We start from the raw sequence: 27,046 nt of genomic DNA, 5'->3' as shown, positions 1-27,046 counted from the left end.
TCCTATTCAAAACCAATAAACTTTCATGAAAAAACACTACCTTACTTAAAATTTCACAAGTACTATCCAGAAAGGCTGGCAATTAGACCATCCCAACACAAGTTCAGAGATTAGGTGCTGTCACATGTCTTTAAGTACAGCAGTTACCCTAACACCCTTTCAGATCCGAACCTACCACCCATGGCACTAACTTCCATCCATTGTACCTTAATGACAATAAGCTACTTGGCAATATTACCAACAGTACCTCACTATGGTGCGAGAATAGATTCTTCTTTGTCAGCCTGAAACACATTGTCAGGCAGTGCAAAGACAGTATGGATTTCTCCTCATTCTGAGTAGGGGTAGTTAACCTATTTTATTGATAAATCAAGTCGGAGAGAGAGAGAGAGAGAGAGTGAGAGAGAAGAAAGGAACAAATGTAATATGATTAACGCAATGGTAGGTCAGTGTGGGAATAGGGAGCAACATAAATATGAGATGAAGACAAACATGAAAGCACAAAAGGATTGGGACAATCTCCAAATCTTCATACACTGCAGACTTCAAACAGATTGGCTCTCTCCTCATCCATCCCAGTTCTTCTACATCCATCTCTTCTCAGTCATTGATGAGCACATTTCTGCTTCCCAGCTTCATCAGGAGAGCAGGCTTCAACACTCACTGAGGGGCCATCTTGACAGATCTTCAATCTTGTTGTGGGAAGTGTAGAATAAGAAGAAAGACAGATAAGTACAGGAATAGAGAAGAAACATAAGACAAAGATAAATACATGTGGCAAAAGAATAGGAACACAGGACAAACACAAATGGAAGAAAGGATTTCGTTGAGATATACTCTTTCGGTGGTAAATGTATCACCATAATTGTGGACAAGCGGCTGATTCATAGTGGTGAAAAACGATCCTGTGAAAGTGTTTTGTCGAGTGCCTGTTCCCCTAGAAAATACCTAATCAATACATTACATACATATATTATCATTATAGATTGTTATGCCTTTCAGCGCTCAGTCTGCAAGCCTCTGTGAATTTACTAAACGTCGCCACAATCCTCGATTTGCAACTAGTGTTGTGGCCTCATTTAGTTCTATACCTCTTATCTTTAAATCATTAGAAACTGAGTCTAACCATCGTCGTCTTGGTCTACCTCTACTTCTCTTACCCTCCATAACAGAGTCCATTATTTTCCTAGGTAACCTATCCTCCTCCATTCACCTAACATGACCCCACCACCGAAGCCGGTTTATGTGTACAGCTTCATCCATCGAGGTCATTCCTAAATTAGCCTTTATCTCCTCATTCCAAGTACCCTCCTTCCATTGTTCCCACCTGTTTGTACCAGCAATCATTCTTGCTACTTTCATATCTGTTACTTCTAACTTATGAATAAGATATCCTGAGTCCACCCAGCTTTCGCTCCCATAAAGCAAAGTTGGTCTGAAAACAGACCGATGTAAAGATAGTTTCGTTCGGGGGCTGACTTCCTTCTTACAGAATACTGTTGATCGCAACTGCGAGCTCACTGCATTAGCTTTACGACACCTTGATTCAATCTTACTTACTATATTACCATCCTGGGAGAACACACAACCTAAATACTTGAAATTATTGACCTGTTCTAGCTTTGTATCACCAATCTGACATTCAATTCTATTGAATTCCTTACCTACTGACATCAATTTAGTCTTCTAGAGGCTAATTTTCAAACTATACTAATTGCACCTATTTTCATGGTATTCCTGATAAAGAGCCCTACCCCAGACTCTGCCCTTCCCTTTCTAACACCCATCAAGTACACTTTATAATCTCCTATCTCTTACTCGTTATCTCCCCTTACCCGAATATCACTTACTCCTAGCACTTCCAGATGCATCCTTTTTGCTGACTCAGCCAGTTCTGCTTTCTTTCTTCCATAAGCCCCATTAATATTGATAGCTCCCCATCGAGTTCCATTTCGTTCGCCAAGTTGTTTCCAAGGAGTCCGTCGCCTGTCAAACGGGAGTGGGACTCCGTTACTCCTATAGGTCCGAGGCTTGTTTAAAATGTTCTGAGCTCAGTAAATTCATGAAGCAGGATGCTACCCTACTTGCACATAGTCCAAGTGAGGATCTCTCCTCTAACGGGTTATGGACCACCGGTGAATTGTATAGTCCTAGCCGCCTGAGCACAAGGAGGGCCATGACTCAGAATATGTCCGAGATGCCCACTCCCATTCCATAGCAACTGGTATTCCGACTCTCAGGACCACTTACTAGGCCACTCAGCCGTTGCCTATGGTTCACGAACTAGGACGTGACTACAGTAACCCACACCATGAACCTAATCAATAATAAGATATTAATTTAGTTGAATGTTCATCTTCCACATCTGCTTCAGCTCTTGATGGCAAAGGTTCATCAATTGACAAAAAACAAAAGAGCACAAATCTCAAGACGATTATCTAAACCTAGGTTTTAACACACACACGCGCACGCGCGCGCGCACACACACACACACACACACACTTATTTATTATGTCCCGGTGAGCTAGTGGCTCAAGGAGGTACTGCCCTTTATAATCACAGCTTGGCAGCTTTTAGTTTCATTAACAGATAAGGCATAAGCCTAGATATATACCAAGGAATGTTTTACAAATATTGACTTACATCATATCATTATTTTACATGGGAAAAAGAAGATACTCAAAATAAACTAAACATAGGTGGAAAAATAGTTACAAATTGGTTATTGATTTATTCTCCAACATACTGTTCAAGGAAGTACCTGCGTACTTCTTTTTTAAATCTGTACAACTTATTGATTTGTTTCAATTTTGGAGGTAGATTGTTAAAGGCTGTGCTTGCTGAATAACAAATGCTTTTATCAGCATATTTGGTAGTGTTTGTGGAATCTTTGTAAAACTGGTCTGCTGATCTTGTGTTATGGGTGTGAATATCTTTGCTGTATCGTAGTTCTTTATTAACAGAAATCATATTATTTTTATACCTGAACATAAATAAAGCTTGAGAGTATTTAATCTGGCATTGTACTGGTAATATGTTTGTTTCCTGAAAAATTTCCACAGATGGTTTTAGTAAATCATATCCATACATAATTTTTAAAGCTATGTTTTGGAGTATTTCTAGTTCCTTTACAGCTTCCTGTGTACTATTTCCCCATATTATACTCATGTTCATAAGGTGTGAATGTATGAGGGAGGTGTATATGTTTCTTAAGTGTTGGTTGTTTATTGCATAGTCCTTCAATATTTTTAGTATTCCAATTACACTAATAATTGTTTCTTTACATTTGAGATATGCTCATTCCAACTTAAGTTATTGTCTAAAGCCAGGCCTAAATATGGAAACTGCTTTACTCTTTCAATGGGCTCATTGCCAATTTTTGGTTCATTACAAGTATTGATAATTTGTGTTGGTTTATGGAATATCATGTATTTGGTTTCTGAGGTGCTTATTACTAGATTATTTTTGTTCAGATTGTAGATGGGCCCTTTAGTTTCAATGATATTAACATATTGCTTCCTATAAGTTAAGTAATTTTTAAACCACTCAAAGGCTATTCCTCTAATTCCTGCATTTGCTAGTTTATTAAGTAGTAGGATATGGTTAACTGTGTCAAATGCCTTTGCAAGATCTATGAAAAGTCCAGCTGCTATTTTATTATTATCCAATGCATTCTGTATATGGGACACTATGTCAAATGCAACTGAAAGTGTACTATGTTTGGGTAGGAAGCATAGCCGACTACAGTTACAAGCCGGAGTCATATAAGTTTGGCAATGTCCATTGGAGGCCAAGGTGAAAGCACAAGATCTGTCCATGTATGTTGATGTCTAGTGAACTTCGTCTCGTGTTTCATTTAAGTTTTAGCGAATATATTCGAGTACCTATATATAACACGATAAGTGATAGAATAAGCATACGTAGAGCCTATTATTGAAATAATGTGAAGGCTAACCAGGGCTGAATAGTTTGTATTGTATGGCTGGAAGATATGCCAAATGTAACTCATTCACTGAAAATTCACCAAGATATGAATGTCACTGTATATGTTATCAGGTGTTGGTAGAAGAAATGACATGTTTAGCAAATGGTAAGATATCAAAATGGTCTCAAATAAATGCTAATTTATTAAATTATATAGCAACCACTTCTTGAAGTGTTAGTATTAAATATGTACAAATAAATCTATTAAAATGCTTCACAGTCTTATAGAGTATCGTGAGGTAAACAGTGAAAGCACACTCTTTGTCTTGCCTCATATGTTTAAGGGAACAATTCGAACTTTGCATTGAAAGGGCCGGACTGAGTGGCTCAGACGGTTGAGGCCCTAGGCTTCTGTCCCCAACGTGACAGGTTCGATCCTAGCTCAGTGCGGTAGTATTTGAAGGTGCTCAAATACGTCAGCCTCGTGTCAGTAGATTTACTGGCACGTAAAAGAACTCCCGTTGGGCTAAATTCCGACACCTTGGCGTCTCCAAAAACCGTAAAAGTAGTTAGTGGGACGTAAAGCAGTTATTATTATTATTATTATTATTATTATTATTTGGTCTAAAAGGAAAAAAGGGTTAGGCCCTACTCAAAAAGTTTCGTTTGGAACTGTGAAAGCAAATTATTTACTGTCAAGAAACTTTCAAAGTGATAACTTAGAAAGAAGGTTTTAGTATAGCTTATTGGTTGTAACTACAATGTTACTGAACCTCAAGTCCTAGAAAGTGAGATGAAAATTAGGACTAAGGGTGTTCTAGAGCTGCAGTGGTGGCGATGGTATGGAAAAGTGAGGTTTGGTTGTAGCCAATTAGAAATGTCTTGATTCCATCAAGACAGATGTTATTGCGCTCAGTATGGAAAAAATAAACAAGTTAGACTCACATTTATCATGTGAATTTTTTGGTGGGCATTTCGAGATGTCAGGGGCAATATGCAGTACATTTCTGGGTCTACAATAAGGACAATATCAAGGATAAGCTGTGACACTTGTTTATGTCTCCTGCAGGCTAATGAAACAGGTGACCTCTATTTTGAAGAACTTCAGAGAGGTGCCATCACATTGTATTGCATGTGTGTCTGCAGAACAGTGGTATACGAAGACCATCTGGGTTGTGAAAATTATAAAGAATTTCTGTTTTCTCTTCCTGAGCTGCTTTAGCAAGAAATGGCAATTAACAGTTCTGGTTTGAACGCCGTCATTGTGGGCGTGAAAATAATGGTGAGATAGATTGTTTATTGTCTTCATTTTGCATCGTCATGTTAAATAAGTGCTAAAAGCAGATGGAGAATATGAGTTATGTCAGCAGTGAGGATTAAAACACTAAGCTGAGAGAGCTCTCAACACTCCACAATAATCGAGCTTGTGAGTACTGTTCTTAAAGAATTTTGTTGTTATTCATGTAACATGTGTATTTCTAACTTCAGTGAATGCATTTACTGCTGTGCGTGTTTCTTAGCACCATTCTACGAAGAGTGTGCATTTATCACAATCATCGTGTTGGTCTAAATGTAGTGAATATGGGCGAAGTCGTTCAAAATCGGACACGCCCCCTTTTCCCTCGGCCTCTGCTTGACAGATAGATACAGCGTTGCCAAGCGTACCTTCCGGCTTTAACTGTAGATGGTTCTGGTAGGAAGCCATACTGAAATTTGTAGAAGAAATGTGTTTTTATTAGGAAATTCAAAACTTGTTTTTTTATTACTACTTCAAGTACTTTTGCTAGTGAAGATACTATGCATAGTGGCCTGTAATTACCGGGGTCAGACTGTATTCCTTTCTTAAGAACTGGTACCACTCTTGCAATTTTACATTTATCTGGTATTACTCCTGTTTGCAATGACAAATTAATTATCTCAGTGAGCAAGGGGGCCATATGAATTACACACCTCTTGTGGAGTATGTTATTTATTCCATCATCTGTGTAGTTACTCTTGTTGGCTAGTGCTTCTGTTATTTGTGTAATTTCCTTAACATCTGTTGGCGTAAAGTACAGAGAGTTGCAGATCGTATGATTAGATATCAAAGATGGGTTACATGGACCAAGATCTTTAACCAAGTTTTCAACTACGTTAATGAAAAATGTGTTAAAAGCGTTGCAAATATCTTGACTAGAAGTGTGTTGAACATCTTCATACACAAGTTCTATAACTTTTGATTTACTATTAGTTCTACCAAGCATCTGGTTTAAGCTACTGCCATCCACATTTCTTTATTAGTATCCCCTTTTCTAATTACATGATTATAATATGACCGTTTTAGCAATCTTTTCATTTTAATTATGTCTTTGCAACATCTTTTGTACTCTTCAATTGTTTCAGTTGAAGGGTTTTTAGCTTTAGTTTTTGTGTATAGGATATCTTTTCTTTTTACCACTTATAGGAATTTTTGTGTTACCCATGGCTTATGTGTATCTTTTCGTGGTGGTTTTTGCCAAATATTTGAACTAGCTACTTTAGCTGAGTGTAATTTATTTTCATGTTTGTTTGTACATTTATGTGACTACTGAATGGAGTACCGGTACTCTCTTTAATTTGTGTTGTTACTTCTAAAATTAGAATATTATGATCACTAAGGTCACTTATTACATTATATAAACAGTAATCAGCAGTGGCAAAGATTGAGTGTATATGATCAGTTAAAGTTGAGGATGTGGGTGTTATTCTTGTTGGTAGCCTTGTATTCCAGGGGTAAAAATTGTAACAATTCAATAAAGATGCATAGTTCCTATAAATATTGCTATCTTTTAAAAAATCTACGTTATCATCTCCTATAAGCAATGAGTTTGATTTTCGTGTATTGCACAAAACAAGTTCAAGGTCTATCATAAAGTTAATAGTATTACTCTCCTTTGGGTTGTAATATGAAATTACGTCATATCTCTGGTTTTTGCTAAATACTTCTATTTGGAGAATACTGTGATAACTGGTAATGATCTTAATGACTTTAGTTGTCCATTTTCTTGATACATACACTGACAGTCCCCCTCCAGTACCCTCTCTAGCTAGATGGTAAGTTTCAAAGCTAGGTATATTATAAAAGAATGTTTCTTCATCTGATAACCAATTTTCTGTTAAAACTATAATGTCAAGTTCTGTAACCTCATCAATAATTTAATTTAATTTCGTGTGGCTATTTCTAGCCGAGTGCAGCACTTGTAAGGCAGACCTTCCGATGAGGGTGGGCGGCATCTGCCATATGTAGGTAACTGCGTGTTATTGCGGTGGAGGATAGTGTTATGTGTGGTGTGTGAGTTGTAGAGATGTTGAGGACAGCACAAACACCCAGCTCCTGGGCCATTGGAATTAAGCAATTAAGGTTAAAATCCTCGACCCGGCCGGGAATCGAACCCGGGACCCTCTGAACCGAAGTACGCTGACCATACAGCCAACGAGTCGGACACCTCATCAATAATAAGCATAATATCCTCAAACTTATTCCTAACACTTCGTGCATTGATATAGATACATTTAAATTTAGAACTTAGAGCTTGATTCCTAGTTTGTAATTTATAATTTTCTATAGTATCACACTGGATCTCAACAGAACTTATTATTTCCTTATTCCTATAAATGTACTCTACCATTTAACATCAGTATAAATTCGTGTGAACACCTGCAGTGTTTGCTGTCCGTGTTTATTCTCCAGGTGTGCGATCTTTGCCTCGTTGCTGAAGAGCATGCTTGGTCCATCCCTAGCTTCGCGGATGTAGATCTTGCAGTCCCTTGTCCATGTGACAAATATTTTGCCATTCTGCTTGAGTAGCCTGAACCTTCTTTCAATGTTCTCATTCTTGGGCGAAAGATGGTCATTAATGAAAACTTTGCGTGATGGGCAGTTCAGTCCAATATCCTGGGTGTTTAACACTCATTTCTGTGTTCTGGCATTCACTATTTGATCTTTCTTCCACTTGTTAGTGAAATTCACCACAATTCTTCCAACAACCCCACCTCTTGACGGCAGACGATGAGCGACATCAATCTCCTGAATACCCAAATCAACCCCCAATGCCCCGGCTGTTTGTATTACCAAGTCATACACATTTTCTTTTGCCATTTCTGGCATTCCACTAATTATCAAATTGTTCCTGCGGGTGTACTATTTAAGGTCTTCTGACCCATCTAAAGCCTGTCTGGTATCATTGCTTACACTTACCAGAGATTTTTCTAATTCAGATGTTCTTTTCTTCAACTCATCTGTGAGCGTTTTGAACTTCTCAAACTGGTCATTTATAAATTCTGTCGCTTCCTTAATAGCACTGAGTTCAACCATGAATAAAGTTTTCAGTTCTGTAACAGATAATTTTATCTTCTCCGTGACCGCCTTAACTACATCACATCGCTTAGGTTAGGTGGCGGGTGACAATCGTCACTTTTACATTTCCACACTTTTTCCGGATCACTTCTTACAGCCTCGTAAGCCTTCTTTGACATTCGTGTGCATTCCTCGTGAAAGTTACATCCACAGTCCCCTTCACAATTAACGAATTCCTCACGATTTCTCACTTTTTGCCGCACAGAGAACAAACATTACTACTGTCCGCACACTTTATCTTGATGCATTTGTGTACGGGGTGAGGAGTAAGGAGGGAGCTGTCCCGGTATCGATAGTGCTGCCTGGTGCTGCCAACTGAATGAAAATGAAATCTGAATTGAATCGAGAATATGATCGATCGATATGAAATTTCTAAACCGTTGTCATCTTAAGCCAACAACTATGTCACATACACATTATATAACATTATAAAACATATCTCTCGATGCGAATCTTGTTCCTAGCATGAATTCTATACTTTGACTTTGATGTGTAAACAACATCAGTACCAGTACGTAAAGTTTACGCCAGATGTCGCACAACGATGCTTAAGCGATTCATAGTTTGTGTTTCAAAGGTTGCCAGTATGAATCTCGAAGATCGCCGAGGTCGACCGATTCAGCACTAGGATGTAAATGCACCAAGATAAAGTGTGCGGATAGTAGCCGCTGCCGCCATTTTGTGAAAAACCAGGAATGGTAACTATTTATTGTTCTTTGCTTGGATATTTTAGCCAACAATAGTTCAAAATCTGTTAAACTAACAAGACACTTCCAGACAAAATATTCAGAGCATGTGAGTAAAAGTAACCCTTTTTTATGAATGTTATGAGTAACAACTGAAAGAAAGTGTCAAATTCCTAGCAAAGCATGCTACAGTTTCTAAGAAAGCACTCAGAGCATCCTTAAGCCGTGTATCGACTGCGCGCGCGCGGCAGGTGATCGACACTGGTTCGTCAGTTCGCGCGCGAACACTATGAGTACTGCACGCAGTGGCGAAGCGTGAACTAAGTAAGGGGGTACACAGAGATTCATATTATGTAAACTGTTTCAATCACATTATTATTATAAGGAATTTTGTTTTCGACGCATACATCTGTATTCAGTAGTATATTAATGACTGAAAATAAGACAAACCCTATAACAATCTATAACCCTACGTGCACTTGATTTATTTTTAAATATAGACGAAATATGCCGCGGGAGTTGTCAAATAACAACATACTTTTAAAATTTAAAAAAAGCAATATATTTCATTTTTATGTAGATTTAATAAGAGGAATAAGAAATAAATAGTTGTTCGTACAAGTCACCTTAAACAATATTCTTGTAAATGAGTTTAATCCGCCTGTCCTTCATTTCGGCAAATATATCCATTACTCTCGTCTTGATGTCGGGCGTCTTGCTAAGATTCCACAGAAATTCCTTCTCTATAGCTAGAGTTCCCAAGTTAAGACCTTACATAGGTTTTAATTCGTTGGAAGGCACTCATAGCGCGTTCAATAGAAACTGACTTTGACGAAATATACAGCATCAAGTTAAGCATTTTTTTCCGTATGCGTACTCTAGAATACCTTATTAAGACTGGAAGCCAATAGTTGTTGGGTTTAGAATACCGGAACTAATATTGGCGGGCAAGAAAATGCACGCACGTGAAGGGTTTTGATGCTGTCATTCATTTATTTGGTGTAAGTTTTCTATACTTCGTATCTGAATATTATTAATTTACTTTTAGACGTGTCTTATAATAAAGTCAATTCAAATTAATTACATTAAAAGCATGTCTGAGATGGTAGCCAATAGGAGCACCTTTACAAGAGAGATCCAAATACTAGCCAATGAGAGCAAGTGAGACGCTTACGCTGTGTGAACCATCAACGATAGACCCCAAGTGTAAAGCCCCATTCACAATGCAAACGTAACGTAACGTAAACTTAAAATTACCGTTAACTTAGAAGTTTGCGGCCATGTTATCTGATGGAACCATTCACAATGCGCCGACGTAAACTAAACTAAACTGCGAGTCCGTAAAATTAAGAGACTGCAAACTCCAAGCTCTTGAGGTTAATTTTACGTTAAGTTTAAGAACCAGCCAATCAGAGCAGACGTAAACATTGTATTTTGTGAGCGATGTAATGACTTCTTTCGACGAAACACTTGTAATTCTCTTTCAAAATAATCTTTGTATGTATGTGTGTATGATAAAAGGAAAAAGAATTACAAAGACACTGTACCGAAGGAGAATATGTGGAAATAAATATGCTGTAGCAATGACATCTGACTTTAAATAGCGGGAGACAAGCTCGCAGCGTTGGCGACCGGGCGAGTGACAATCCCTGTCATAAATAAAACCAGATAATACAGTGTCCCTGTATATTTCTCATGAGACATATATTTCTTAACATTATGACAGACTACTAGTTTACAAAAACTATATCAACCAAAGAAATAGATTCAAACATCTCATCGGGGTATGATAGATAGGGGCATAGATGTCGGTAAAGGAGAACTTACGTTTCTTTTTATTAGAAAAGGGGAACCAAATCGTAAGAAAAGCAAACAGTTCAGGTTTCATCCTCATGTACAAAACGAACTGATGAGGTTAATTTCTTACAGTAGATTACCGAAATCGCCCTGAGATAACCTTCTTTGATTCAAGCGATGAACCCATTTTCTGCACCGTTGTTTAGATCGCCTTTTCAGGAGCAAAGCAATAGATGTTTGAAGTAATATGAATTCCGCTACCACGTTGTTTGATTCCATCGAGGTATTGAAATATAAAACTGCGAGATAGCCCAAAACTGATTTCTGTGCTAAATAGCATGGCAGTGTTTCGATTGGCTGCTGTGTACTCTTTACGTTAATGTTACGTTCCCCCATTGTGAATACCGTACCACAAATTTTACGTTAATTTTACGGTTACGTTACGTCGTTAAGTTTACGGTTACGTTTGCATTGTGAATGGGGCCTAAGCGTACGAAATGTAGAGCATAGAATCCTCTACAAAAAAGTCCGCGATGGCACATACCTATTTCCAACCGGCTGCCCTCTAGAAGCGATTTTATGCTACAGTCCGCGGTAAAAAATAACTCCTTAAAATTGAATAAATATTTCGATATTATCCTCGAGTTCCTCATCAAAATAAATTGTTTGACATCCTCCAGTATTTTATAAGAATTACAATAACCTTGTCAGCACATTATTTGCATGAATGGTTCAGAAGTAATGACCATTTTAGACTGTAGTGGTAATACGTGTCAGCAGGACGGGAGAGCGCTGTCTGTCACATGACGTCACGCACAAGGCGGACAGGGAGAGAAACAAGTGAACGCGATGCGGGAAGAGACCCCTCTGCCAACACCCGCCTCAACTGAACGAACACAGCGCACTGAAATCCCTTTGCCGCGGGACAAGAGACCGCTCCGATTTGGCTCGACCCGCGCCAAGTTCGAGCGCGGCAGTGTTCGTCTTGCCGCGCGAGGCAACATGGTATCGACTTCGCGAGGCAAAGCAACGAATACTGCCGCGCGCAGTCGATACTCGGTTTTAGAGGTTTTTAACTAGCATCATTTGCTCTCACAGGCCACATTATTATTATTATTATTATTATTATTATTATTATTATTATTATTATTAACTGAAGTTCTTGTGAGGCAGATTTTTGTGTTATCTAATGAGTAGTGATAAGGAAGGAGGGAAGCAAGAGTAAAGGGAGGCACAAAAACCTTATGCTTCAGAAGTGGTGTGGGCACAACATAAAAAGCATTAAAATGACACTTATACCATTTTGGCAGTTACTGTGTTTCATTTTATAAATTAAAACAAATTATATATGCTGTTTTGGCTATTTTCGGAGATACGCTATTCTTTACCTCTGTGGCTCAGGCGACAGTGCACCAACCTATCCCCGCTGGGTTCCATGGTTCAAATCCTGGTCAATGAATGTGAGATTCGTGCTGGACAAAGCGGAGATGGAACAGATTTTTCTCCAGGTACTCCTGTTTTGCGTGTCATCTTTCATTCCATTTACACTCTCCAATATCATTTCATCTGTCAATCATTAATCATTGTTCCAGAGGAGTGCAACAGGCTTCAGCAGCCGGCACAGTTCCTGTCCTCACCGCTAGATATGGGCTTCATTAATCCCATTCCTGATCTGGTTGAAACTGGAAACAGGCTGTGGTTTATTTTTTTATTTAATTTGGTAATGCTATTCTGGTTCTAAGCTGGCTGTATTGTCCTAATTGTTACTTATTACCTTCCTAACTTAATAGAATTATGTAAGTTTAATTGCAAAGTGTGTTGGACAAATGTGTATTAACCCTCGGACCTGTTGTATGTCACTATGTCATATGTGTTATTCCCAGAATATGTTCGTATAATACATCAAAACACTGATAATGAACTATTTGGTAAGCAATTGCATTTACCCTCAATTTAACAGTTTTTTTAAAAATTCCACACATTTAAATGCACAGTATTTGTTTTTCAAAATTATGTAGTATTTACATGCCAAAGAATAATGTTTTCTGTAACTTTTGAAAATATACATTTCATAGAGAAATTAATTTTGATGATATGCCTGCAAATTTTAAGTGCATTATGCTAATACTTTACTAATTATGCACTAAGAAGTAAAATGACAGCATGGCTAGCATGCCTGCATTGTAGCCTACAGTAATGTCATTCTGCTCTGGACCTATTTCACTACATCCATCACTCCCATCAAAACAACTACAAAGAGGGTATTATCTAGATCAGACTCAGCACTTAATTTACAGATGTTGTAACTTCAGCTGGAAGTGGATTTACATCGAAGCCCAAGAAATCCAGTTCATCCTCTGAATCTGTCAAATTCACTTGTATATCATCTTGCTGAACTTTAACATCGATCGAGTCGTTCATTTTTCACCACAACGTCAAATGTTTCCATTGTCGACACGTTCCTTTGCTCTCCCATCAACGTTCAAATCGTCAACAGTCTTGACAATATCGGTCATTTGTTCTAGGTGGAAATCTTCATAACGATGACCCTCCACTTTTGGAAACTCTTTCAGGAACTGCATGCTGCATGAAATCTCCACTCAACGTTCCTCAGGGATCCACATTCAGAAGCTTTTGGAATCCTCAGCCAAGTCCAGGAACATGCCCTTCCACACATGTGGCTCAATCTTGCCTGTGCTCTTGGTTCGATTTAAACAGTAGACCAACGAACCAAATACCTGAAAGTTGCCCACATCTGGTTTTTCTCCCATTCATGCATAGAAGTGGGTATTTCCATTTAATGAAGCAGATGGACAGTGACTCCCGATATGATTCACAATTGACACTGCTTCTGCCCAGTATGAAGGTGGAAGGCTAGACTGAATCAGCAGACACTGAGCCATTTCAACTAAGGTATAGTTTTTCTGCTCAGCTATCCCATTTTGCTTAGGGTTGTTCGGTATATACATTTGACTTCTTCAGACGGATTCATTGTATTAAAGTTGTTCCTTTTTGTATTCAGTAAACTTGCACTCTAATGTAATGGGCATCATATTTTATTTCATAATCTACAGCCTTGTTAATAGGTTATGGACCCGGAATCGCACATGAGGAAGTGAAGTTATAGAAAGACATGAATGTATGGTTATGTTGTAATGAACGTTCCATAACATGGCAAAAATAAAAAAGAAATGGCATTATCTGTGTTAATGTGAATTGAAATGCTTTCAAAAGACTATTTTGATATGTGGAAAATTCATATGAAAGCATTACTCATAAGGAATGATGCGTGGACCTATGTAAGAGTGCAAAAGTGAAGTCCGAGGCAAACGCAGAGAACATGGCTGCAGTGGTAGCATGGGAATCTGGAAATAGTAAGGTTATGTCAGACATACTTCTGGGAATCTCTTCAGTCATGTTGGAAGAAGTGAAGGAATGTGTGACGTTGAGAGAACTTTGGCAGAATTTGGAAAATGTCTACCAGTCCAAAGGCCCTGCAAGAAAAACTATCTTGCTGAAACACATAGTGCTTCAACGCATGAACAAGTGCGACAATGTTCGTGATCATCTGCGAAGATCCTTGGATGCTGTTGACTGACCTGGCAATACGGAAGTACCGAACGATCTTCTGTCGATATTGTTACTCTACAATTTACCAGCGAGTTTTGATAGTTTCTGTATCACGATCAAGTCACATGACTTACTGCTGAGTAATGAAACATTGCACATAGAAATAGTTGAGGAAAGTGATGGGGCCGATGACCTTCGATGTTAGGCCCCTTAAAACAACAAGCAAGCAGGAAAGTGATGCACAATCGAGTAACTGGCAAACTCATGTGCAGAATGTGATGTTGGTGGAAAAACAGAACAATAACAACAGCTGAACTATAGGAAGCCAATTAAATTATGTGGCACAAGTGAACGAATATGATCAAACAGTTGACTTAAGTGGAGTTCTGCACCTGCCGGTTTTACTAACCAATCTTCCGTTGGCTGGGAGGATTGTTGGCAATGCTTATCATGACATTCATAATCCACAGACTTATTAATACTTTTTCTATGGAGGAATACTATTGTTTGTTTAATAATAGTGAATAATAAATATATATTATAATGGACAGGAATGGTTTGTAAATGGAGAATTATTGATTATTTAAAACATTGATTTAATAATGTAGTAGTTATGAGATTTCTTCAGTTACTTTATAGATACTTGAGTTGCCATCTCGCATTGCAATGTATTTTAATAATATAATTGTTATTAAAAATAAATGGGCAGGATGTTTTATGTTACTTCAAAGCGGTTTCTCCATAAGGTTGCAGGTTTGCGCTACACCCATTAATTTTTTATGTGTAATTTAGGTAAAGTTTTATAATTTGGATTACTCAACTACTGTATTTTCATTCAATAAGACAAACCTTTCAAGAGCTTGAAAGAGCAAATACTGACTACAGGAGACTACAAGCTGGTACACTTAGATGTTTACTGCAGGAGCCAAAACGTTTGCAGCAAAGAGTCAACCTGAGGTAGGATAAAACCTAGGCTGCCAGAGAGGTGCGCAGGGCTGATTGAGGGGTGCTTCTAGGCTGCCAGAGGGGTGTGCAGGGAGAGGAAAAGATAGGCGTGGCTTCTTATACATTGCTTAAATGGAGGTTTATCAACCTGCCTCCTCCAATCACGGCCGACTTGATGCGTTGCTCTAGCTAGCTCCTTGCAGCTCAGCGAGGGATTCAGTCGGCCGTGCTCCTATGTATCCAACTACTAGCAAAGTTGCTAGAGACCGTTGGCGCTCAATGTGAGAGTCTGTTATAGAACAGGGATGTCACCTAGCGACATTGGATGGAAGTTCATCTGCTGGATATATAATTAATGGCTTTAAATTTGAAAAATAAAAACGGTCATTTCAATCAGTATAGTTGTGAACTTTGTTATGTGCGTACAAGCTAAGTAGCTTATTGATTTCACTGTGTAAACATTCGTGTCAGCGTGTGTTTTTATTATTGTAGGTTTTTATTAGTTAAGTGATATTGTGCCAGATCATGAATTCGGTGCAGTCTTTAATGTCTGGGCCATTTCCGCAATGGACTGCCGAAGAAAAATCCATGGTGAAACGAATGGGTAGGCCACGCAACGTTTAATTTCAAAACCAGATACAATACCGGAACTAGGCTACCTCAAAATGTTTTATTTCAATGTGGTAAAAGAGTTCTTAAATGAAAAAAGTGTTACTGGGTTGTAGTGATATTCCTGAAAATAGAAATATAAAATGTTTGTTTTATTTTTAATAATAAAAGTATTGTTGATGTAGCTGGATTTGAAAATTAGCCTGTTATCGTATTATATCAATGGTAAAAATTGTGCACCACTGAAATTTTAAACCACCAGCCGCCACTGCTTCAAAGAGTGGAGCACACTCTACATATTGATTTAACAGTGATAGCGCAAGCTACTAAAATTACACTCACCTACAAGCTCTGCTATAGCAACTACGTTACTAAGCAATCACATTTTGTCTTGGCCAGGACAGTAATTCCTGTCCTACCCAGGATTGAAAGAGCTTCCTTGCTCTAATGCAGTACTCCTCACTCTTTTCCTGCCTGGCTGGTCAAGCAGTAGTAAGCAGTACAGACAGTGGAAATGAACATGCCTGATCCTGAGTCATAGAGTTTCTTAAATAACTCTTAACATGATATTGTGAAAGCATTAATAGCAACTCTTAACACGTTTCATGCAGGAGAAACTTCTTTCCACAGAAGCACTTGTAACTGGGATTGTTGCAAGTAAACAAAATAAACTAAAAACCTTTGGGAGAATTTCATTAAATTTGTTTTGGATCATTTGGTTTATTTAGCTAAAACCACAAACATTTTCCCTGTGCAGTGGCAAAAGTATTTTTTAAGTTCAGTTTGTCATTTATCTTTGTTAAGGAACTTACCATAGCTCACTATCAATGAATTTAATGCTTCCAAAGGGAACTTCTGACCTAACGTAAGAGATGTTGTTTTTCACATCTTGAAAATTTAACTTCCAACTGGGTTATAATGTTGTCCTCTATTTTGTAATACAGTTGCTTGTACTTAGATATACTGAAATGTCCTTCCTTCAAATCAAGGCGTTTAAGAAATGATACCGATTCTTTGGCCCTTTCAGTGAAGTGAAAAACTCAGTGCATTTATCCTCATTTTCTAAGTTCCTCAAAAATGTAATACATTTGGAAACAGCATCATCATCATCGGTTTGCCCTTCCAGCGAGCCGGGTAGGGTGTTTGAAAACGAGCGTCTTCCAAAGTTGCCTATTCAAAAACATTTCGTTGTCCAGGACAGATTCCCAATTCCATCCTCTTCTCTCCACGTCTTCCCTCAGTTGGTCCATCCATCTTCTTCTTGGTCTTCCAGCTGGTCTTGTACCTGTTATTCTCTTTTCCAAATAAGCACATGGTAACCTTGTGCTATTCATTCGTTTAACATGCCCAAACCATTTAAGTCTAGATGACCTAAGTCTTTCCTCCATCAATTCATTTAGACCTAGGTTAGATCGGATCTCATTATTTTTCACATGATCAAGTCGGGTCTTTTGGAGGGCAGTTCTAAGAAATTTCATTTCACAGGCTTGAATCCTACTACAATCCTTTGATGTTAGTGTGCAGGTTTCCAGAGAATATGTAAGGATGGGAATGAAATATGACTTGTACAGGGTCATTTTTGTTCTTTGTGGGACCTTCTCATCCCATAGTAGGTGTCTAACGATACTGTAAAAGTTAGAGCCTTTGGTTACTCTGTTTGTTATTTCTCTCTCAGCTCTGTTATTACTAGCCATTATGCTTCCTAAATAACTGAACTGGTGTACTACTTCAACTTGGTGGTCCTGTATTTTCATGTTGCATTCTGTATTATGTCTGCTGATTTTTAATGCTACTGTTTTTGATGGGTTCAGTTTCATTCCATAATCATCAAACTTCTTACACCATGCATTCAGGTTATTTTGCACTCCCTCCTCTGTTTCATCCCATATTGCCACATCATCTGCAAACACCAGAGCCTGAAGATCTTTATTACCTTTTCCTTTTAGTTCCTTTAAAATGGTGTCCATAACTGCTATGAATAGAAGAGGTGATAAGGCACTTCCCTGTTGTACTCCTTTGGTTGTATTGAACCATTCAGAGTGACCATCTCCAATTCTGACACAACTTTTACAATTAGTATATAGCATTTGGATCTTCCTAATAAGGTACTCCGGTACACCAAGTTTTCTAAGACTTTTCCAAATAGTTGATCTAGGAACATTATCATATGCCTTTTCAAGGTCCATAAACACAATAATTAGGCCTTTTCCTCTTTCCCAGTGTTTCTCTGCCAACATCCTCAAAGCAAATATCAGATCTGTTGTGCTTCTTCCAGTCCTAAATCCATGTTGTTCCTCTTCTAAGATAGGCTCTAGTATATCCCTTACCCTGGCTTCAATGATCTTCTCCATAATTTTAAGGCCGTGTGATAAGAGGGTAATGCCTCTGTAATTTTCACTTTTCCTTCTACTCCCTTTCTTAAAGATAGGAACTATGACCCCTTTTGTCCAATCGTCAGGTATTTCGTTATCCTTCCATATTGTTCTGAGAACTCTATACAGCCACTGTATTCCTGGCAGACCAGCAGCTTTAATCATGTCAGCTGAATTTCATCAGCTCCTGCTGACTTACCACTTCTCATCCTATGGAGAGCTTGCTCTACTTCTGTCCATGTAATTGGGATATCTTCCTCTATTATTTTCTGTCCTACATCCTCAATAGAGATCTCTTTAGGGCCATTTAGGAGCTTGTCAAAATACTGCCCCATTGTATTCGTGATATCTTTCATATTGCGAACTATATTCCCATCTGCTGTCTCCAGAGCTGTAATTACTTCTTTATCTGATCTTTTATTTTTTACTATTCCATAAATCATTTTCATATTCCCTTTACTGTCTTCTTCCAGTTTAGTTGTAAATTCTTTCCAACTTTTCTCTTTTTCTTCCCGTACAATTCTCTTGACTTCCAACTTTCTGTATCTATATTCCTTTGCTATCTCTTCCAATTTATTGTTGTCTATTTGGTTGCTGTTGATTCTTCTGTCAGACTTAGCCACATCCAGAAGTTTTTTGGCTTTATTCCTTTTCATTATGGCTTCTTTCACTTTATCATTCCACCAAGATGTTCTTTTCTCTCTCACTCTTCTGCTTGTTCTTCCACATATTTTATCTGCACTACCAACCAGACTTGCCTTAAAATCATTCCATTCTTCATTACCTTTCTTTGTGTCTGTTACTGGTATTTTAGCTCTGATTTCCTCTTGAAACTACTGTTTGAATTCCACATCTTTCAATTTCCAGTCTTTAATTCATGGTTTTTTCTTCTTGTTTACTTTAGTAATAGGTTTGGTGACTTTCAGGTCTGCAATGAAGAGTCTATGGTCACTATCAAGGCTCTCACTAGGTATCACTTTTACATCATGCACCTTTTCTCCACTTGACCTATCAGTGATGATAAGGTCTATCACTGATCTATATTGACCATCCCAGCTGTATCTCGTTATCTTGTGGCTATCCCCTTTCTGGAACCACGAGTTCTTCACCAGAAGTTGGTTTCGTGTACATAGATCAAGTAGAAGTTCCTCATTTCTATTACTAAATCCATATTGACCAATAATGCCTTCATAACCTGACCTATCAGTTCCTATCTGGGCATTAAAATCCCCAATTATCATTATGTTCTCTTCATCAATGATGTCCTCTAGTTTTTCTGGGAAGCTTGCTTTTTGGTCATCGCTACAACCCTGCTGGGGAGCATAAACTTGGATTACAGTTTGAGTTTCTCCATTTAGTCATATTTTAGCTTTGATTAATCTGTCATTGATGAAGGAGACATCTGTTACACTATCAATGTCTTTATGGAGTATAAAACCAACTCCATTCCTCGCCACTGCAGGATTACCACTCCAGTATAATTTATATCCATCCTCTAACATTCTTGTGTTGCATCCTTTCCATTTGGTTTCACTTAGCCCTAGAATGTGAAAATGTCTACGGTTCATTAAATCCGTGATTTCGTTGCATTTTCCAGTTAGAGTCATAACGTTTAAGGTTCCAATCCGAAGCTTGTTTCTATGATCGGTTCTTCTCGTGCATCTTGAATGAACATCGGACATGACGTCGTCATTAGTTCCAAGAGTACTTGAAGTATTGTCGACATTCAGAATATGTTTCTTTCCGAGGCTCGTTTTCGTTTTGAAAGCAATTGCATTGTACTCCTGTACTGACTTGCTAGGCCTAACGTACTAGAATATCATTCACTTTCGTTTGAATCATCATAAAGAGTAATTCAGTTTTTTTAATATTTCCTGAAAAACTGAGGAAAGATATACAAAACTGAAATCAACAAGATAATTTTTGTAGCCTTGTGCTTCTCAGACTGTTATGAGATTTGAATCTGGGCAGTTCATCAGTTCGGTGAAAACTTGTATTAATTTTGCTCTGTTAGTATGCACAGTTTTTTGATCTGTCACTCTATACAGCACAGCAGTACATTTTGGTGATTGGTGGAAGAAAGCTGGTATGCCAGTGTACCACATGGCCTGTGCAACCAGAATGCCTCTGCTGAAATTGACTGCTAACATGGGAGGTTCACTGGTTACTGTGGCAATGATGACATCACGTGCATGTTTTCGAGCTGCCTGCTTGCATGTTTACACCATCGATTAGTCTCACTTTTAGAGGAATTAGACAGTCGACCAGTGAATGTACCAGCCTACATGCCACGTTAAATTATATCAACAGAATGTTGACCGGCAAGGTAGGAGAGGTGGTGCCATACAATTTCTAATCACTAGATTGCGTGCCAAAAGCCTGGATTAAATTCCAAACCTCTCCGCAGTGCTCATATGGAGTGAGGGCATATGACGCTGTTGATGGTGATTCGTCCATCGGATGGATACGTTAAGCCTTGAGCAGACCCTTTGGTGCTATTCGACAGGAGTAGGCTATGTGCCGGCACCAGGTTTCACCCTCTCCCTACTATCATATATAAATATATATATATCACTTCATTAATTTCATCTCATTAACTCCTCTGATGAGATTGATATCAGGAAGGGCATCCGGTCATAAAAACCCGCCACGACAGATTCATCTAACCTCATACCCGACCCCGCAGAGAAACGGAACAAGAGTTGGACAAACAATAATGGACAAACAAGTCTCATGATGGATTATTTTTGTTTGAATTGGTTAGAATCTTGATTTGAATATATATATATTGTACCATGAAAGCCTAGGTCCTGGCCCATATCAATCGAAAGAAACGTTATTCCAGCATAAAATATCCGTCCGACGTACGAACAACTGAGCAAAGGAATGTTCCAGCATGTGCCAGACTCCACGAGTGCACTAGGCGAAGTCAAATGACGTCACCTGTCGCTCGAAGCTCACCTCCCCTAGAGATATTTCTCGAAAATAATTTTTCTTTTCGCAAGCTTTTCAACGCCTTAACCAATTTCAACGGGACAAACGCTGAATTGTAGCGGACGTCATAAAAGTTAATCCCTGTGAATTTCGAATTAATCCATCCCATGGTTGTTGAGTTATAATAATTTAGAGTCTAAGAAGATTATGCACTCACGGTCACATGACCAAGAGAACCACCCCTCCCAGCGCCGGTATATATGTCAAGGCTAACAAGCAGAGCAGTACAAGGATGAGTACATAGATGTGTGTGTGAGTGAGACAGAGGGGAGACCGACCCTCGTACAGTATGTCCGTGCAGTCACGGTGAAAGTACTTGCCGTCGTGTTTCCAGAATACGAAGTTATATTGCCGACAAAATTATAAAAAACGTCGCACTGTATTTAGTACATCACGTCGCGACTACGGTCTAATTCTAAAGACATTGAGAATATAATACAAGTGAACTTATTGAAGTGCAAATACCAAATATTTAACGTTCACAGAGTATATCATTACGTGTGGACTTAGTTTACCTCACATAATATTGAACTTCTACAATGAACAGAAATTAATGTGTAGAATTACCAGGACTCATATCTTTTCGAGCATTGAACTGTGTTTCTTTATTCACGTAGTGTTCATGCCATATTAGTATACGACTTACAGTAGTAAACTGGGTGAATACTAAGAACTTTTTCTGAGGTAATATGACATTATAATAACCAGATAATCAGAAAATAATCCTTAGTGACTTAATGACCGTGTTCAAAGACTGTGATTATAAACTGTGATTTGCCTTTTTCAAGTGTGAACTGTGTAATTATGGATATTCTCAGTAACGACTTTAAATAGTATTTCATACAGAAAGGACTGTGATTATTCATTTAACGTCTTAAAGTTCAATTACGCCATAAACTGTGTTCGACAGTAAATGACAGTGTCAGTGATAACTACTCGCACTAAGTGAATTTTCCGTGTGCGAAAAATCACCTTAACGAGCTGCAATTCTACATGATCCAGTTCCAGCAATCATCACCTCATCGAGGGACGTCAACATGGTGTGTTAATGGAACATCGCCGATCCTGATTCTCCACGGAACATTCCAGACGTCCGTCCTTCAACATTTGTAGCAACATTTATTTCATTAAGTGAGTAGTAACAAACTGACTAAAATTTTTTCATTAATTTTGAACAGTGGAAACTTCAGTGCCGCGTGTGAACAAATATTTCAGAGTTCTCATAATTTCTCAAAAGTTCATCTTTTGTGATTAATTTAATTTTCAAATTTAATTTTCATATCTCATAGAAGAACTTTAGGCTTTTCAAGTGTGCTATACGTCAAGGTTTACAAACTGAAAAACTTTCAACAGAAATTTAAATTCCTATGTCAATTTGCAATTACAAGTGTGTGCTCATATTTAGAAAGACTTTAGGTGGAAATCTAATACCTCGTATTCTCACATATGAAAGACTTTGGAATCAATGACATTCATTTAATATTCATGAACAGAAATCAAGAAGATTACGTTTAAACTTTTAATTTCAATGCCAGATTTGATTCCAATAATCATATTGCAGGGTGAAGAATCAATAAATTGTTTTTAAAAAATTTTTTATAACCATCTATTATTCGCTCTGCGGGTCTATCCTACTCTGTATCAGCTCCAAAAACCAAGTTCCACTCCCTGATGTCCTACTCATGCCCTTTACCTAAGAACTTTTCCTGGTACAATATATATATAATTTATTATGTACCTCTGATTTGGTGGCCAACATAATTTGAAACCAATAAATTATATAATGTAACATGACTAGAGCAACTTGATGTATCCACAAAGACGGATGCAAAATGCTGTCAGCTGGTACACTTACTTATTTCACCTTAACTTCACATAACCCAACAAGCTAGAAAGAAGACTATATAGTGGCTAACATGGCTGCTACAGTGCTCTGGGTGGTGCCAAGAAGAAATAGCAATACCATAGATTAAGCACCGTCCATATAATTTCTTCCACTTATAGTACGTTACTTTCAACAGATTAGATCAAATAAATTATGCTCTCTATGTGTGCGGCATGCAATTGCATACATTTTTAGAGGAAACACAAAGGATATATTATTTTTCAGTCAAGTTTGTTTACTAAAGTACACAGTTTTGGGCGATTAGCAGAATTACGTTGCCTGTGTAGCACAATCCAGCACGTGTAGGATAGGCCTACTTTTATTTTCTTGTAGGAGCTGACCAAACAGCCAAACACGATAAACGGTATCCTGCCTGGCTGATTGGCTCAGGCGGTAGAGCGCTGCCTTTCTGAGCCCAAGTTGGCATATTTGTTATTTGAAGGTACTCAAATACGTCACAATTCTGTCAGTAGATTTACTGGCTCGTAAAGGAACTCCACGAGGGACAAAACTCTGGCACCTCAGCTTCTTCGAAAACCGTACAAAGTGGTTGGTAGGACGAAAAAAGCAATGACACTATTTATTATTAAATGGTATCATATGGAGCACAGTTCCCTGGCATTTTGAAAATAAGTATATATAGAACAACGATTATACAAGATGGTTCCTGTCCAACGCCACACCTACAGTGTTCTGAATTTCCTAGTCACCTCATCCCTTCTGTCAACGATATGGAGTAATATGAGTATTTTCAGTCCTACATCACCACTACATACTATTGAGCAAGTTGGCTACGTGGCTCGCGGAATATAGCTCTTGGCTTGCATTCCGGATATAGTGAGTTCTAATCCCACTGTCGACAGCTCTGCTAGATGGTTTTCTGTGGTTCCCATTTTCACATCAGGCAAATATGGGGGCTGCTGTGCATTAATTAATGCCACTGCCACTTCCATCACAGTCGCAGTCGCAGCCTTGATCTATCCCATCATAGCGATAAAACGTGTGGGTCGGTAGATGCAGAGTGGGGCTCGGCCAACAAGCGGCCATGGTTGGTCCATGGCCCAACAGCTCTGCACTCTGACCAGCCGACCAAGCAGAGGAGGGGTGGCCATGGCTCTACGCCTCTGCATTTGGGAGACGGGACAGGGCTGGACCTCATGGCTGGCCCCAACTGTCGGCTGTCCTGAGAATGGTTTTCCATGTTTTTCCATTCTCCTGCACTAAGGCAATGCCGGGACAGTTCCTAGCATAGGCCATGGCCAACAACCCCCTCACCTTCTCCGAGCATCTCCTTCACCGCAACAAATCTCCCGACCTGAGAGACGCGTCACCGTCTAAGAGGCCCGCCTCCTCCTTCAGAGGAGGAATGAAAACATTTTAGTAGTATTAGTAGTAGTAGTAGTAGTATTATAAAATGTGCCTGAGCAGTTGCAACATAAGGCAAATAAAAAAATCGACATTACCATAATCTTCGTCCAAAAAAGTGAATTAATCAGGAAAGTAGCCTAAACTTATGTGATTTAAGATCATTGACACAAGAAGGACTGTCCTCTTTTTAAACAATTATTTCAAATTTTCATACTACAACTTTCTGTTCTGATTTCATTATTATTATTATTATTATTATTATTATTATTGTTATTATTATTATTATTGTTATTATTATTATTATTATTATTATTATTATTATTATTATTATTATTATTATTATTATGGGATACTTTACAATACCATTGTTCACTTCAAACCTTGTACTCCATGGCTCTAGAATACTTATTTTTCATAAATTATTATTAGTTTTACGTCCTAATAACTACTTTTTTGGATACGCTGATGTGCCGGAATGTTGTCCCGCAGGAGTTCTTTTATGTGCTAGTAAATCTACTGACACAAGGCTGAAGGATTTGAGGATGTTAAAATACCACAGGAGTGAGCCAGGATTGAACTTGCCAAATTGCTTCGTGTCCGGCTCCTTGGCTGAATGATCAGCATGCTGGCAATCGGTTCAGAGGGCCACGGATTCAACCAGATTGAGGATTTGATTTGAGTAGTTGACAGTTAATTCCCCGGAATCAGGGACTAGACAATCTTCTTCATCTACACACAACAGAACACACTACAACCTGCCACAGAAACACGCAATAGTAGGACATCACTCCATATAGGGTTAGTATCAGAAAGGGCATCTGGCTGTAAAATTGAGCTGAATCCATACAAAATGCCAAATCCAGGTAACTGGAAAGAGACCAGGAATTGTATTATTATTATTATTATTATTATTATTATTATTATTATTATTATTATTATTATTATTATTTATTTATTTATTTATTTATTTATTTATTTATTTATTTATTTATTTATTTATTTATTTATTTATTTATTTATTTATTTAAGTTATATGAATTATTTTTGGATGTTCTTATATTATTTTGTTCAAGGTTTTCTGTTCTATATTTTCATTCTCTGTAAGTAGGGCTAAATTTGTTTAATGGCAATGTATTTTGATTTCTTTTCTAATTACTGGAAATGCGTTAATTTTCCGCCTTTATACAATATGTAAGTACAGTATGCAGCCTGTATCTTGTACTTTATGTCCTTTTAATAGATATGATGCATCTTTGAGTGATTCCCTAATTAAGAAAACTGTCAAACAGTATTTATTCCCGCAGCCTCTGTACTTGCTTCACCAGAACGCCCACCTGGTTTGATCGCTTACAATATGGCAGACATGGCGTTCAAGTAGATTCAAATATGGTGGTCCAATAATCACTCTGTAGTCCTAGTTCTAGCTCGGTGATATAAACATACACATAACCTAATCAACTGTTGTCACAAACAAAATACACACATCAACAAACAACCATCTTTAACAAATGCCTAGCACTATGCACATGCCACATGGAGATTGCAACCTTAAAACACAGTTGACCAGGCGAGTTGGCCATGTGGTTAGGAGCACGCGGCTGTGAGCTCGCATCTGGGAGATAGTGGGTTCGAACCCCCCTGTCGGCAGCCCTGAAGATGGTTTTTCGTGGTTTCCCATTTTCACACCAGGCAAATGCTGGGGCTGTACCTTAATTAAGGCCATGGCTGCTTCCTTCCCATTCCTAGGCCTTTCCTGTCCCATCGTCACCATAAGACCTATCTGTGTTGGTGCAATGTAAAGAAACTAGCAAAAAAAAAAAACGCAGTTGAAACAGTTGACTGCTGACTACATGTCGGTTCAACACAATACGAGGTCACAAGTACAATTCCTGTTAAGTCATAACTCCAACTAAGCAATAACGGAACTCGTCTCTACCATGAAGACCACCTCTTTATATATGTGCTTGGCCAGGCTTCTAGAAAGATACATTTTCTCGTAAATTCTACAGTGATTAAGGCCCAGATATAATGTACAGAATATTCTACAGAGTTCTCATTACCGAGTGCCATTCTGAATGTTACAGTGTGTTTAGCAATTCTGAAATGGATTACAAATCATATATACATGTAATAATAAATTATATACAGGTTCTTACATTAACTAAACTCATATAAATATCTATATGCAACAAATATTTCATGACATAACCTCACAAATAGTGCGATTGTAAACTAATAATGATACTAATAAGTGGATGTACATCACCAGTCATCATAATAATAATAATAATAATAATAATAATAATAATAATAATAATAATAATAATAATAATAATTCGAGCTCGATACTTGTATTATTTACACATGGGTGAGAGAATATTGTTTTCAAGTTATATCAGTTCATCACACTAGTGTCAAACTGTTCTCCTTAACCTTAGTGCAAGATGTACAGAACGCACTGATATGCTCCTGACAAATGATAGCTTTACAAACAGTACATTTCATTACTGTTTTTTGGTCA

General features: G+C 38.1%; 1 protein-coding gene across 1 annotated transcript in view; it reads left to right on the top strand.

Annotated features, from left to right (window-relative positions):
* The window catches only part of Camta (Calmodulin-binding transcription activator), a 705,348-nt gene that overhangs the window by 442,833 nt on the left and 235,469 nt on the right, over window positions 1-27,046 (top strand). The gene's annotated exons all lie outside the window — the stretch shown is intronic.

This window comes from Anabrus simplex, chromosome 2, assembly GCF_040414725.1.
Source record: "Anabrus simplex isolate iqAnaSimp1 chromosome 2, ASM4041472v1, whole genome shotgun sequence".
NCBI classification, from domain to species: Eukaryota; Metazoa; Arthropoda; class Insecta; order Orthoptera; family Tettigoniidae; genus Anabrus; species Anabrus simplex.
This window is presented reverse-complemented; position numbering and strand designations above follow the sequence as displayed.